Genomic DNA, 15,600 nt, shown 5'->3' with positions numbered 1-15,600 from the left:
GCACTTTCTGATGGCATCATTTCACTACTTATTTCAGCCCATTTCATGCTTGTTTTTCGAATACAATAGGTGTTGTGGACATAAGACACACATTTAAACGAAGCAAATGTAACTACATCTCTGCACAGTGCACATAGAAACTAGCTTTTCAGCACAAATCAAAAAAGAGCACAGAAACAATGCACGCACCCGCATATGAAAGCCACGTACAGCTCACTTAGGGGGTTCTATGAAACAATACAGTCAACAACTTTTAACTAATGTTGTAATTCTTCAAATTATCGCAAATGATACAAACCGGAAACATCCACATTAAATGAAAAAATCAAATGCAAAGCTACCCAGACCTTGAACGTGTAATTGTTACGAGATGTATAAGGGAGTACCAACGCCACAGACTTACGAAACTTGCCCTTACAATGAGGGAACGTGAATACAGCACTTAAAAATAGCACAAATTAAACAGCACGCAGGCTTGGATAAACAAGAAACACATGGGATCCTTTGTCTATTTAAATATCAAAGCCTGCACAATTCTCAGTTTTCAGGTGGTCAGAGAGCATCACATAAACATAAACAATTGCACACCTACTGCTTGATATTTTCCAGTCGCATGGCAGGGTGTGCCCACACTATTGCCAACACTAAATGAGAGCCAAGGATGCAGAGACAACAATTAAATTGTAAACACACATCTACTAGACTGAACATACACCTACACAACACATTCATGGCAAAGCCACAACTGCACTGAGGTAAACATTGTATACTGATAAGTCAGACTAAGTGTGATTTGCAATCATGAACATGTGGTTATTTAAAAGCATACGTGATGGCATCAACCCATGCGGCTTGTCCTGCTGCAGCTGCTTCACAACCAATCAGAAAACTGAAAGATTGTGGGGCCATGGCCATGCTGGCAGATCCAATCTACGGAAAAATGAACATTAACAGTTTCAGGCAACCAAAGTCACAAAACTGCCAGTGCAGGCTGTTTTTAGTGTCCCCTCCTCTGTCTTTTTGTACTACCATTTAACCCAGTTGCCCCGGCCTCGTCTCCTTTCCTGACCCAATACAGTACTTACTCACTGTGATGTGTGAATTGTCTTAATTTTTTTTGAGAAGTGTAGCATTCGTGGCCGTGTTTTTTTTAAATCACAGAATTATGCCACTTCCCACCATCCTATATATGGAGCTCTACTATCCGGTCCCCAACCCCTGTTCCTAGGTTTGTCAGACGAAGGAGATGAGAGCCAATATAGGCCTGGGTTAACCAGGCCCTTACACCCTTGGGTCCCTTTCTTCCTCCACCCCTTCAATCTTGTAATCATTTCAGCCAGCCAATTCGTTGATGTGTAAAGTAAGGGGGCAGCAAAGTGGTGGACAGAGGTTCTCAGTTTGCCGGTGTGTGGTTGACATAGAATGTGTCGGCAACTGTTTCCAAAGGATTCCATATATGCACCATTCTCTTCACATGTTGCTCAATGGGCAGGCAAGTAGAATATTTGAGTCAGGCAAACGAGAGCTCAGTCTGACTTATTCAAGCAGTATGTATTCAGTCTCCAGTGTCCTTCATCTTCTCTGCGATGCAGAAAGAGTGCTTCGTGGAGGAAACTCTGTTATAGTACCATCCATGTTGTGGACCATAATGCAATGTGTAAGTTGGGGAGAGATTTGTTGAATGTTGCTTTACATTTTGTTTGCTTCCCTGTTTTTTCCACGTTTATGCTTCATTACATGTTTTACTGTATTTACGCAGAACGGTCAATTCATGTTTCTTCCTCTTTAATGCTGTCTTTTTTAATTATTGTTATTATAAGTGGCTTTGCATTAGTGTATCTAAAGTGTGTATGAACAAGACTCCCATTCTCTAACAATGAGCTAGTGTGTGAAGCAGAGAGTACCTTTGATGGACCCATTGCATCTTAATGAAAACACTATTTTCACAGGTGCCATCTTGGAATGGGAGGACACATCTGACAATGTAATTGTTTATTTGTGTGTCTCATTATAATGTCTACATTCAGCATGCATTTTCCTTGTGTATGAGCTCTTTGAGCTAAAGCTTGTAACCATATAATACAATAATTGCATTTCTTCATTTTGTTATGAGTGTTATGTAATGCTCTGTTACAAGGTTATCATACTGTGCCAAATCACAATTGCAGTGGTCTCAGAATGCCTTGCTTACCAGGCTGTTGGCATATTGTGCCCCCACCCAAGGTATACAGGCCTTAGTCTGTGTAGGAAAAGGAGCAGGGAGAAGATGAGGATGAGGAAGTGGGTGAAATGCCACAGACGAATGGAAGTGGAGAAGTAAATAGGGACAATTATTTGATAGTCTGGATGTGTGTGGATTCAGTAAATCACACAAGGGGCCTCATTACGACCCAGGCGTTAAGGGTTAACGCCGTCGTTAACCCTTAACGCCTATTCTGATTTTAACGGCTGCTTTTAGCAGCCGTTAAAATCCATGGCGCTAACCTGCCATGATGCTAATTACGCCACCGTAATTTACGGTGGCGTAATTAGCGCCTTCCCCACTCCCATTATGCCCTATGGGGCAAAAATGGGAATGGGGAAGGGAAAATGGGAAATGGGGATTTACCGCCCCACTCACCTTGGAATGGGGTGGTAAATCCGCCATCCACCATGGTGTAAACTTAGTTTAGACCATGGTGGTAAAGTTGGCGCAATTAGCGCCTGGGTTGTAATGACCCCCAATATATCTGGATTAAAGAAAGCAAGGTATTTTCTAAGCATGTCAGCATCAAAACTATTTTCTCTGTGAGGCAGCCTTGGGGAGCAATATGAACTTAATAACAAGCATTTCTGGTTGCTTGATGGGTTCAAGATATGCTTCAGCTGTTTTATTCATTTGTGGTGGCTTTTTGTCCCAGGGATTACATTTTACATTTGTTCAGGAGGCAACACTCTGGACTAATGTTTTGGGATTGCCAAGCTTGGAGGCAAGATGCACACGTCTATAGGACATTGCGTGAACAGTGAATGCAGTTGTAGGGCAAAGGTATAAGATGGGCTGCTAGGGCTCTGTGAACATTATCTAGGATATGTTTCAAGGCTGGTGCTCAGAAAGAAGGTGGGGAATAGTGTGATATTCTTGAAATATACTGCCTGAGAGTGCATTCATTGACATGCTTCTTGTTTATATATCATGTTATGTCACAGTAAGGCCACCTCACCACACTCGGCGTGGTTAGGGGATCTACAGGCTGCAAGCCAACAGCGTAAGCACCAATGCACCCAAAGATAAACACTACAGAGTCCCCTAGCCACAAATGGCCAGTTCTGTAGTAGGGATATGTCGGTACTCCGAAAACACAGGACCAACCAAGTTACGGTGACTTTAATTACTCAGGTTCCTTAATGAGGATACAGTGTGGAGGATATTGCTCAATCAGTCATTGGTGCTTCCCTGCAGACCTTTAAGGATTATTGGGACGTTGTTGACACTGGGCCCACTTAGATGGTTGCTGGACTTCTTTGGGAATAATCTGCATATGAACCACTCCTTTACAGCCGCTCCGTGAGCTGCATTTTCCTAGTTAGGCTAATATGTGGCAGTCAGGTACACACAGGCAACTTTGAGAAACAGCTCAGTTTTCTGAATAACCTACTCTTTGTATAGCACTGAGCAGTCACTAGGCTCAAAGCCCCAGGCTGTCTTTAGACCAAAGATGGAGAAAATGGGCTTAAAACCCAAGTGCATTTGCTCCAAAATAGACTCATAGAGAATGCTGATCTGGCAGAGAGCATAGGCAGCACATAGACAGATTGGTGCCAACGGGCACTGAACAACGCCCACTTGCCAATCCCTGTGAAAGCTCTTCTAGTCTGTGAGTACAAGATGGCAATCCAGCCACGCGATGACAATGCATAGAGTAAACGGTGCTGATAGGCACAGTGCAGTTTTAAAGAGCAGGGTTCAGTTCCATCCTGCTGCTAGGGTTTGCCCACAGAAGTGTATGGCATAACTGTCTGTGTTATCACCTGAATCAAAAGTCATGCGATGGCACTTGTTGTCATCATGGGATTAAAAGTAATGTTATGTCACTTCTGCAACCCCTTTCATTTTGGTGAGTCAATGCCACTAAATAATAATTTATTTCTTATATAGCGCTACACACCCATAGGTCTCAGAGCGCTGAAATAACAGAAGACATTATTATCCCACAGAGTGGTACTCAATTTATCAACCTCGGAAGGATACAAGGTCAAGTCACATTTTTGTCAAATCATACAAGTCATAAAACATTCTGAATTTTGGAGTCAAGGTAGCCGTTCCGGATGGACTTGCAACAATTCTAAAAAGCTGGAAGAGTACTAAGTCCACAGCCCACGATAATACAATCACGGTTAACCTCAGTGGGCCAATCCTTGACTTTGATCCTGCGTAGAAATCCAAGGTCCTGCATCCGAATTCATTCCGGCCCCATTCTTACTTGCAGCCAGTGATAGACCTTATTCTTTAAAGTTTGTCTAGAATCCCACTGCTCAATTCTGTTTACATTGGTTAGGATAAAGTTTCTTTGATCCATAATGTGAGGTCTCAAGTTAGGGTGGGGGTTCCTATTCACTACCGGGGCCACTGACTTACCCCCTAGATTCCCAGGTATCAGGGGCGAGTGCTTAACTCACTGTGCTATCTGACCACTGGTTGTGAAGTCCAAGGAGGACCTTAAAGGGGGAGCGGGTAACTGTGAGTCTGATAATATTGTCCCATAGTGCACCAAGTTGGTACACAAGACCCAACAAGTTTGGTGATGCGCAACCAGTGATTTATCAAAGGAAAAGCAAAGATAATGGGCCTCATTACGACCTTCACGGAACGGGTTAACGGGCTCCGCTAATGGAGGCGGACACATGATTGTTTTACCAGGCGTCCTACCGGGTCCCGCGAGGGGAAGAGGGAGCTAACAACGGGCCGGTCGTAATCGGCCCATTGTTAGCTCCCTCTCCCATTCCCATTGAGCCCTATGGGGGCTCAGATGAGAATGGGGAGGGTCCGGGCCCGGGTTCCCAGAGGGAGGAGTTACCAGGCCCTCGGAACTAAGAATGGCCTGTTAATTCCCCATTCTGGGAACCCGGTAAAGGAGCCCGGTTTGGCGGCAGCCATGGAGCTAATAGCTCCATGGCTGCCGCCAAACTCGCAATGAGGCCCAATGTGATTTATTTGGTGGAAAGAGAATAGTAGAAGTGCAATATATCCATGGATAGCTAAGTGTCACAAATTAACTCACCAATGGTCTTACTGGGGTCCCCTTTTGCTGGGTAGGGAAAGATATTCCAAACAAAAGACCTCACAATAGGCATGCCACAGAGTCTCTCCAAATGGAATCCACAACAAACAAAAGAGAGGTGAAGTGTCCAAAACTAAATTTCTTAATCAGAAAAGATCGAAGAGTCTTTTACAAGTTTTTGGTTTTGTCTTTCAGTGGATTAGCCACTGCGGCTCTAATCCACTATATGGAACAAATGCACCAGTCCTTGTCTTTGAGATGCGGATTCATGGGGTTCCTGAACTATCATCTCTTGAAACTTATGGGACGTCCTCTTAGTTCAAGATGTAAGAGGTCCAGCGAAATATTCCTATCTTTCTCTCTCTCCAGTTGATGTTTTTTCTTTCTTACGGAGGTCTGTGCTTGCAGGGGTAACTGGTTGTGCCAGGCCAAAGTTGCTTATCTTGACCAAAATCTGGCTTTCCAGTGGGGAAACATGCTCTCTTCCCACATTGTGGGGTCTCTTGTCTATATCTCACTGCTACTGATGTTAAGGCCCCCACACCTTATTCACCCTCCTGGTTTATTGTTCTTGTGAGGGATTTTTTTCCTAAACCTCCCCACACTCTCTTTCTATAGACAGTATCAACTCTCATCCAACCTCCTCACAACTCTCCTCCTCCGGATAACAAATCCCCTTCTGCTTGAATCCCCTTCTGCTTGATGTATGATCTTGATGTATGCATCTGTTTCAAACATCCTTGATTCACTTTCTCCATGCACCAATTCTATCTCTAGATTAAACTCCTTCTACCTCTAACCTCCTCACAACTACTCTCTCTCTCTTTCTTTTTCTGACGGCCTACTTTCTCCACTCCCCAACAATTCTCTCTAAATCCTTCTGCTTGATATCTGCTTCTCTTTCAAACATCATTGATTCCATTCTTCCAACCATCAACTCTATCCCCATGATAATACTCCTTCTGACAATATCATCATAACCACTCTCACTTTCTCTGATGTTCCAACTCCTCCACAACCTCTTCCCATCTCCCTGTCTTTTCTTGTTGGTCCAACATCTACACTATTCAACCTTTCTTGTTTTGAGGACAACCCTCTCTTCCTCCAGCTGCCCCCAGACTCTTTCCTACCTTCCTTTCATTACTCCTCTCAATTGCTACACTCCTCCTTACTCCTTTCTCCAACACCTACTTGATCTCCTCACACTGCCAGAAGGAACGGGCAGATTTGTATAGCAGAGTTCCATCTCCCCATGGTTGGTGCTTAAGGATATTGAGGACACCTGTATAGTTAGGGTTGAGCCATCTTGTGGTTTGACCATGTATTGGTGGCCACACAGATTGGATGGGGACTCGCCTGAGAATTACGCAAGGCATGCTGTCATCTTGGATTTCAGTAAAGTCAAGGGTGTAGGGTTTCTTTCCCTTCCACTTTAAGCCCTGCTGCCCTTGCTGGTGTCAGTCTGTGTGCCCCTGCTCTCTCATGTGCATTTTGAGTAAGATCAACCTGTGGTAAGAAGGGGAAGCTGCCTGTTAGCTTTAAAATGTCTTCATCATGGGGAATTTGACAGTTTCTGATCCTTTTGATGCTACTGTAGCTGTGAGCCAGGGGTTTGTTTACTTTCTCGTTCATATGGTATTTGCGAATCAATTCTTCATTGTTCAGGTGAAGCTTTGTTTCCGCTGCACATCCCCACACAGCACATGTATGCGTTACAATATGGAATGTATCTCTCGGCATCTGTCCTTGGTTGTCTGGGCCTTTCAAATGTTGCAATATTATTCCCTTAATGGGTTTAGCTGGTGGCTTATGAAGCTCGTATAGTGTAAGGTTTATGAGAAGGTGTCTCCTTAAAGTGTCTTTGCCACCTTTTCCCTTGTGATTGTATTTAGCATGAGTGGGGCTGCTGGTGTATGGGGGCCCTTGTTTCTACCCCATGTGCTGTTTCGGGGTGCACATTCCCATGACACCATTAGAGGGTCTTTGATGTTTTTAAGACGAGTAAGCATGTAAGTACTCCTGTGAATGCCTATTGGAAAGTCTTGCTTGTCTATCAGAGGTACACAGATCTAAATTATTCTGTGATTTTCCCAGATAGGGTCTTGGAAGTCTGTCAAAGGGCAAGAATGTAAATATTCCTGTGACTGCCCCCTGTAGTAGTGCAGTTAGGGTGGTGGTCTGGGGATCCCCACATTCCTCCTCTGCATCCAGCATTCACTAGCTCAGGGGACCCCCATCCTCTTTGACCACGCCACTTTCTGTCTCCATGGTCAGGCAGAGGACTTTGTGACATATTATTGGGATGATGTAGAAATTGAGCTTTCAGAAACATGATGGACAGTGCACAATGGAGAGTTTTGGGGATTCGAATGCGATATCGGCTGAGGAGTTGCCTGCAAGGCTTGATGGGATCCTAAGGTATCTGCTTTAAGGCAAATATTACCATTGGTGTGCTGAGCATACAGGATTCACACAAAGTGTCAACAACACTGAAACATGAAGGATGTCACATCATTGTTGATAAGAATTATAGGAGGGGCAAAGGGGGACCTCTTTTTTGTTGACTCTAGAGGGCTGCCTCCATACCGGGCTTCAATACCGGGTTCTGTAAATGAAGAATTACCTGGTCATTCCGACCTTGGAGGACCCAGTAATTCCTCATGCACAGAACCATTCCCCATTCCCATTTGAGGCCCCATATGGCTCAATGGGAATGGGGATGGAGCTAATAACGGGGCCTCTTGTTTGACCAGACGTCTGTTTCGGGTCCCGCGAGGGAACCTCGTAATTGCGCATCCCGTAATGAATGGTGCCGGTCCCTTCATTACGGGAGCCTGAGCCTCGTAATGAGGCCCAGAGAGTCAAAAGCTACATCTGTTCAGAGACGCAAAAACCTTTTAGATGTATGTCTAAACCTAATTAAAGTGTTTTCTTTCCCCACAGATTCATAATCCTCCCTTTGTGTAACCTGGTTCCTGGCTTGTATCCGCTACATCTAGTCCATGCTGTATCCCTAACCTACCCCTATTTTTGCATCTCTGAACAGGGGTAACGTCATTGGTGGTTCCAGAATCTGCATAGCTCCACAAGAGGTTTCCTCAGTCTGCTATCTAGCAGGAAGAGGTGGTGTTGCTTGAGCCCGTCCTCTTTCCGTTTGTGTGAAAAGACATTGGCATGTAAGAGGGCCATAATAAGTGTTAAACTAGGGTAGAATGCTATGAATTTAATAGCTGAGGTTGGGATCCATATTTGTATGTAGGACGATAGAACTACGGATGATATATGGGGTTATTCAATAAAGAAACATAAACTCTCTGTGGCTGTGCTGAATCAAGTCTTTTCTACCATTGATATTATATTATTGCAGCCCTGCCGGTAGATATGGAGGCAGGTGGCCTAGTGAAGATTTACAAAAATACTACCTCTAAGACCATAGATGAGGATAACAATCCACTGGAAATCTGTTCAAGCATGGAGCCCGTTAAGAATTTGACAAATATTGAGGTTAGTGTGATTCTGGAAATGCATCGGAGGGACAGGGCCTCCGTATCCTTGTCCTTTACTGCTTTTTATCGTGTGTTCTGCCGTGTTTTCCGTGCAGGAGTTCATGTGGGACTCCTGGCGGTGTAGCTCTCTTTCTTTTGGTTTGGTGAACGGACCCGTGGGAACCCTTATGGCACCCATGGGTGGGGGTACAACCCTGTGCCCCTAGTGTATGTTTTTGGGCACCTGTGGGTGGCCCACAGAGCAGGGTATGGGCTGGTAGCAGCTCCATGCTGAATGTGACAGGTGCGCGGCATATCCTCCATTTTGGGATACCCCGGCCCTGCCATTGGGATCAATTGATTCCTGATGGAAAACAAGATGGCCCCGGTGGCCTCTTGCTTTCTATTACCCATTACCTTGTTTTCCCAAAGTCCTGGGAAGCCCTGACTCTGTCCCTTCCCCCTGACTGTCTGTTGGATGGAAGTGCCATATATGGTGTTGTGGTGAAGGCCCAGTCAGACTAGCTGGAGCCTTCCCGGTGATGTATGTTGTGGGTACCTCCTGTGGGTGGGACCTGGGTGAATAGAATGTTTGACGAATATGCATTCTGTGTTGTGGGTGTCCAGTATCTGATGGTTGACACAATGACCGAGACAACCCTGCCCGAAACCGGTATGAATGCAGCTTGGAGTGTTGAAGGGCTCGGTACTTGTCCCAATACACATAACTTGTTGTGAGTGTCTGGAGAGAAGTGAATGGCCTGAATACTCGTGTGCCTGATTGGCTGCCTGCCTGCATGAATGCCCGTAGTCGTGATTGGATGCTTAAGTGTGATCCAAGCGGAATGAATGGGAGATCAACAGTATATCTGGGGACCTCTCACTGCTAGGAATCGTGTTCAGAAGCTGAAGTCCACTACGACGAGTAACTGGATTAACTGACGCTTGACCTTGAAGCCCTGCTGGACGAGAAGAATTGCTGTTGCTCTCCTTCACAATCTGAAAGCTGCTGTGCCTCCAAGGACTGACCCAGAGAGGACCTGGTAAGGCGCCCTCTTCCCGAGCTACGAGGGACCATCGTGCACAGCTGATCTTTGCCAACGCTCCCTGGTAGACAGACCTTCGACAGGCTGCCGACCCGATATGGGGACTGCTGCGGAACTCCAAGGAGAAGCACTCAGACTGTTGTCTGCCACTGTCGACGACCGCCGTCACCGACTGGAGCCGTTGTGCTCCCATTTGCCTAAGAACTTCCATTGATCATCGGACGCTCTCGTCTGCATCGACATCCGCTTGTCTCCCGCTGGAGAAGGCCCGACCGTCGACGCACCGAGGAGTATCCACCGGTGGGTTTCCCGCCACCTACAGACCGCAGAGACGCCGTCGACTCGACGCCCTTGCTGGGCCACAGTTCTTCATCATCTCTTTGCGGTCCAGAACTATTATCATCGAGGTGCCTCGCACGCCTCTTCCTTGCAGGACACCAACACTCTGTCATCGACGAGCACCGCTAGGAACGAAGCTGCCACTTCCCTGCCATAGTCCACCTTGTTCACCGTCGGACGTTCGACGACCCGTGACTCCCGCCTTAAAGGGAGGGCACTCAAGAAGGGCCGTCGATTCCCTGACATCGAACGCCAAGTTCCCCGACACCTCTCGACGATCCGTGGCTCCCGCCTGAAAGGGAGGCACTCAAGAAGGATCGGTCGGCGCATCGTTGGAGAACTCTACTCCACCAGGTACATTGGGGGGGTAAAACCTTAACAGGAAGAAGTACGACTATTGAACATTTGGACTGGGCTTGTGCTATATATCTTTATTTACAGGTTGCCCAGGTGGGGGGATCTCCACACAGAACTATGTCTAGGTAACGGGGCCAGTATTCTGCCTATTGTTTCAAACATCTTGCGTTCCTTCCTATCTCTATTGCTGGTTTACTCGTTATTGATCTGTGTGACATTTTAACCGTACAGTTGATGCACTTTAATGAGATTTGATAACATTAGTGGTACCACTCTAGAACTGTATATATTTATCATGATTGACTTCCAAGTACAAAGTGCGTTATTGTGATCGTGTACATACCTTTGAATATTAATTATATAAAGACTGTGTTTTCAGTAATTCAGTGTGTGGACATTCCTTTGTGGGGGTTCGGGGACTACACTGTACTTAAGAACCAGCCCGCATCACCTCCTGAGAAGCTAGGCCTTGATCGCTCGTCCATTGCTACCACAATAGAGAATCTTGGCTGGGGTCCTCTGTGCCTCTCCTCTACCATATAGAGAGCGGAAGTACAGACACCCCCTACCGGTCTTTACAGTTAGCTCATTAGATATTTCCACGACTGACATACTAAATAATGATAGAGCTGTGGATAAGATTTCTCTGATGAGTTTGAAAGGCCAGAAGGCTCTGCTATTTAGGCACTATTCTATTTTAGATTACAAAAAAACGAAACTAATACTGAGTCTAAAATCCACAAATTGTCCAGGAGATCAATGTAAATCTCAGCTCATTAAAGTCAAGTGCAGACATGTTGTTGTCTTTGATTACACAAATCATTAAAACTTCTTTTCAATGCCCTGCAGTCCTTGACAACATAAAAAGCTGGTCTGGGTTACCTGTTATCATCGTTGAACCAGATAATTTAGGCAACTATAGACCAATCTCAAATGTTCCATTTTTATTAAAAGAATTGGACAAAGTGGCTAAAATTCAGCTTCACAGTCACCTGGAATACGAGTCGATTTTGGCAGATTACCAGTTTCGATTTCTGCATCCTAGAAGCACTGAAATTGTTTGATTAGATTTTAAACATGCACTCTTGAAAATCACGGATGAAGGACACACTGGCATGCTGCTGCTTCTAGATTTATCTGCGGCAATTGACACCCTGGATCGTGCCACCTTATTGAATCAGGTAAGGGTGTCAACCATGGCATTAGAAGATTCAGTGGGCTGGTTTAATTATTTTCTCCAGAAAAGAGTCTAAGGGGTAAGAGTTTAAGATCATATGTCAGCCCAGGAGGTTTGACCTGTGGAGTACCCCAGGGGCCACGTGTCTCACCCATGCTTGATAATATATATTTTAAGCCACTGCATGATTTATTAATTGACATCAGAGTCATATTCTAGAATTATGCTGATGATACTCAGATCCTTTTCAGTTTCCATAGCCTTACGATGACAATGCTGCTTTTATCCAAAATTATGTTCACGCCCCAGCAGGGGGTGGTGAGGCAGAGATGGCTGGTAATGGCTGTGGGCTGTTACCGGCCATGCCCCCCCCCCCCCCTCAGGTCATGAAAGTCATTCATACCCAGTCGTTCATCCAGGGTGCAAGTGTGCAAATGGTTTCTTTTTCCCCTTGAGAGATTTGCGCTTCCTGCGCAGCTAATCTCCTGAGGGGAAAACAAAATATTAAAAAATAAAAAAAGATAGCCACCACCATAGGGAAAAGGGACTAGGTTCCTTTTCCATTCATATGGCGGCAGAAGGGATCACAAGGAGGGCAGGGACCGGAGCTCAAAGCTCTAATTTCGTAGGTAAATTGGGTGGGGAGCAGGGGGTACAAAAGGGGTTTTGTTGGTTTTGGCGCTAGGAGGGGTAGGTAGGCAAAAGGGAGAGGTCCCATGCTGCCTCCGTATATACCAAAAGAATGTTGCTATCATGGGATGGGCGTTGGGTGGCTGGAACAGCAGGTGGCGAATGCATATTATCGCCTGCTGTTCCAGCCATCTTATTCACTAATGATCCTTCCACGGGTGCCAATATACATTTCAGATCATTGCAAGCTGAATGTCATCAAAATGGTTGGACTTGAAAGAGTCAAAGAACTAAATGATTGTTATTCCCCATTCTATTATTCCTCGGAAAAACATCCAGGGTTCATTGACCTTTCTAGCTATGGTGGTACCGTCTGCATTCTTGAGGCAGAATCGTTAGGTATTTTGATTCTGATTTGTCAATAGGTACGCAAACCAGCATGCTAACGAGCGCAACTCATTTTTATTGAATGTTTTTAACACAAATTACACTCATTTCGGAAGCTATCTGTGCCACTGTAGCATGGGCCATAATTGGGGCAAAACTAGATTATTGTAATTCTCTATATATAGGTTTGATCAAGCAGTCTAACCAGTGCTTACAAATACTTCAGAATGTGGCAGCTCACATAGTTCTAAATATCAGTAGACAGGCACATATATCTCCAGTATTGAGAAGGCTGCTTAATAATCGTTCTCCCTATCTGAAATAGGATTAAGTTCAAGGCACTGACCCTAATCCAAACGACTATTAATGGCACTGGCTCTTTGTGCATCAAACAGTGTTTTGCTTGGAATTACCCTAGTGGAACTCCTAAGGTCATCACTCAGTACCACGTTGGAAGTCCCTAGGTTCAATAGAATCAGAGCCTATGAAAGTTGTCATATTTCAATTGGTATCCAACTTTGGAACAACCTTCCCCTCCCTGGAAATCAGGATGATACTGACCCTTCTGGATTTTAAAAAGGGATGAAAACATTCTATGGTTTGAATCTGGTTTGCTAGACTTCTGTGCTTCCATACTTCATTATTTCTTTATTTATGTGGTCGAATGCTGAGAAACCTCAGGATTGTAGCACCTATTTGCCTTGTTCTGAAATAGAAATAGAGAACTATAAGTAGGTGGAACTGCAAGGGAAATTATACATGTTTACTCAGCACTGTTCAGGTAATTTTATTTTGTGACATATGAGTTAGTTGGTGCCATGAATCCTATGTTAGTCTGTTGGATGGGTATGATGTTATTGTCTCAGTTAGAAGTAGCACTTGAAATCCTCTTGGCTGGGATGAGCCGTGGACTTGGGTCTGGATCCACAAGGATACATCCTTGTGGAAGGATCTCTTTGTTGCTGTTGTAGCCCTTCCCTTCCATTATGGCCTTCTGAGTTATGGTTTGGAGATGGTCAAGTCATGTTTATTCAATGTTTATTTAATAATTCATTTTTGGCACACAAATGCTTACAACACTTTTTAACACTTATTTACAGATTGGCAGACCAGTGTCCCTAACAATGGGCAAGAGGATGTGAATTATAGACCTGATGATGCAGTGGAGGTAGAAACATGAAACATGATATAGGAACGGGATAATGGAGGAAATGCTATGTTTTAGGATGAAGGGGTGAGGGAGAGGGACAATGGCTGTGTGGATGTCGTAGAAAGGTGGGAGAGAGGAGAATAGGGAGATGTGGTGGTGTAGAATGCTTTGCAAGTGGTTCTTCAGAAAGGTGATAGCTAGGAGATTGTATTTAAATAGATATAGAGTGGGAGTAGTGTCAGAGAGGAAGCACATTAAAGAGTAAGGGAGCAAGGAGAGGAAGAGAGCAGAAACTAGAGGGAGCACAAGAGGCATGAGAGGCGGTAAGGAGGTAGGGTGAGGATGATTGTTAGGGAGCGAGGGGGAGAAAAGGAAGTGAGATGAGCAGGTAATTATGGTGGGACAAGTCTGTGTATAGTTCTGAAGATGATGAGAATGAGTTTATACTTTGTCCTTGGTCGCATAGATAAGCAGCCTAACTGATGAAGTGCTAGTGAGGTGGAGGTGAAGCAGGGATGGTTAATGAGTGTACTGACAGCAAAGTTGAGGACTTTGTCAAACAGTGAAAAAGCATAGTTGGGAAGGCTATAGAGTAGACTGGCACAGTAGGCAGATCAAGAGAGTACTAAAGAGAAAATTAGGGGCATAGCAGTGTTCAAGGGAAGATATGTTATTGTTCTGATGTTGAGGAGATTAAGTCTGACTGCAGTGGCGGATTTGGAGATGGAAGAGCGAGAAGTTCTGAGATGGGTCGAAGACAACACCAAGTTTGCGAGCAGGGTAGGAAAGGTAGTCAGAAGAGAAAAAGAGAAGCATAGTAGAAGGGGAGAATAAGAGTTATCCTGTTTCAATCGGAAGTTGAGAACTTCAGTCTTAGTGGAGTTGAGCATGGGTGAGTGGGATTCAATCTAGTATTTGATAGCAGAGAGACAGTTAGACATTTTTGTTGTAGCCTGTCAGATAAGGAGGGAAAGGAGAAGAAGATCTGACTGTCATCAATGAAGAGTTGATGGGAGGAGATCAAGGTGCCAAGAGCAGAGGTATAGAGATTGAAGAGAAGTGGACCCAGAACTGACCCTGGGGCAACACCAACAGTAAGGTGTGTAAGGGGGAGGTAAGGCTGTTTCAGGATATCAGAAAGTGTCTGGCGGTGAAATATGAAGCAAGCCAAGTGAGGGCCTTGTCCCCGATTCCTAGGAAAGATAGTGTTGAGAGATGGTCAGAAGGGTTGACGGTATTGAAGGCAGCAGAGAGGTCAAAAAGAGTACGAATATATGAACAGTTAGCATGACGAGAGGAAGAAATATAGTCGGAAGCCAGATTGAAGAGGATCCCAGAGGTTGTGTGCGTCAAGGAACTCTGTGGGTCAGATGAAAGCGACATTTTCTTGGATTTAAGAATAGTGAGGTAGAGAGAGGATGAAAGTTGGCAGCACAGTTAAGATCTAGGCCAGGTTTCCCAAGAATAGGGATGACAGTAGTCGACATGTAAAATGATGGAAAAGTGGCATTGTCAAGAGAGGAGTTGAAGAGAGAAGTAAGATATGGACAAACAATGGGAGCTAAGAATTTCACTATGTGTGGGAATAGAGGATTTATGGGAGCACATGCAGGGTTAGACCTGAGGAGAAGTCCAAGAATCTCATCCAGGTGTGTGGAGGGAAAGGAAGTCTTTGTTGCAGAAGAGGAGAGAAGAGGTGGTGGAGAAAAGTGAGCCAGAGGGGGATAAAGGAACTTTGCAAGGGTATTTTAAATGTTGTAAACTTTTG

The sequence above is a fragment of the Ambystoma mexicanum genome, chromosome 3q (assembly GCF_040938575.1).
Source record: "Ambystoma mexicanum isolate Mex_15411 chromosome 3q, UKY_AmexF1_1, whole genome shotgun sequence".
Lineage (NCBI taxonomy): Eukaryota > Metazoa > Chordata > Amphibia > Caudata > Ambystomatidae > Ambystoma > Ambystoma mexicanum.
The sequence above is the reverse complement of the archived record's forward strand: the minus strand, read 5'-3'. Positions refer to the sequence as shown.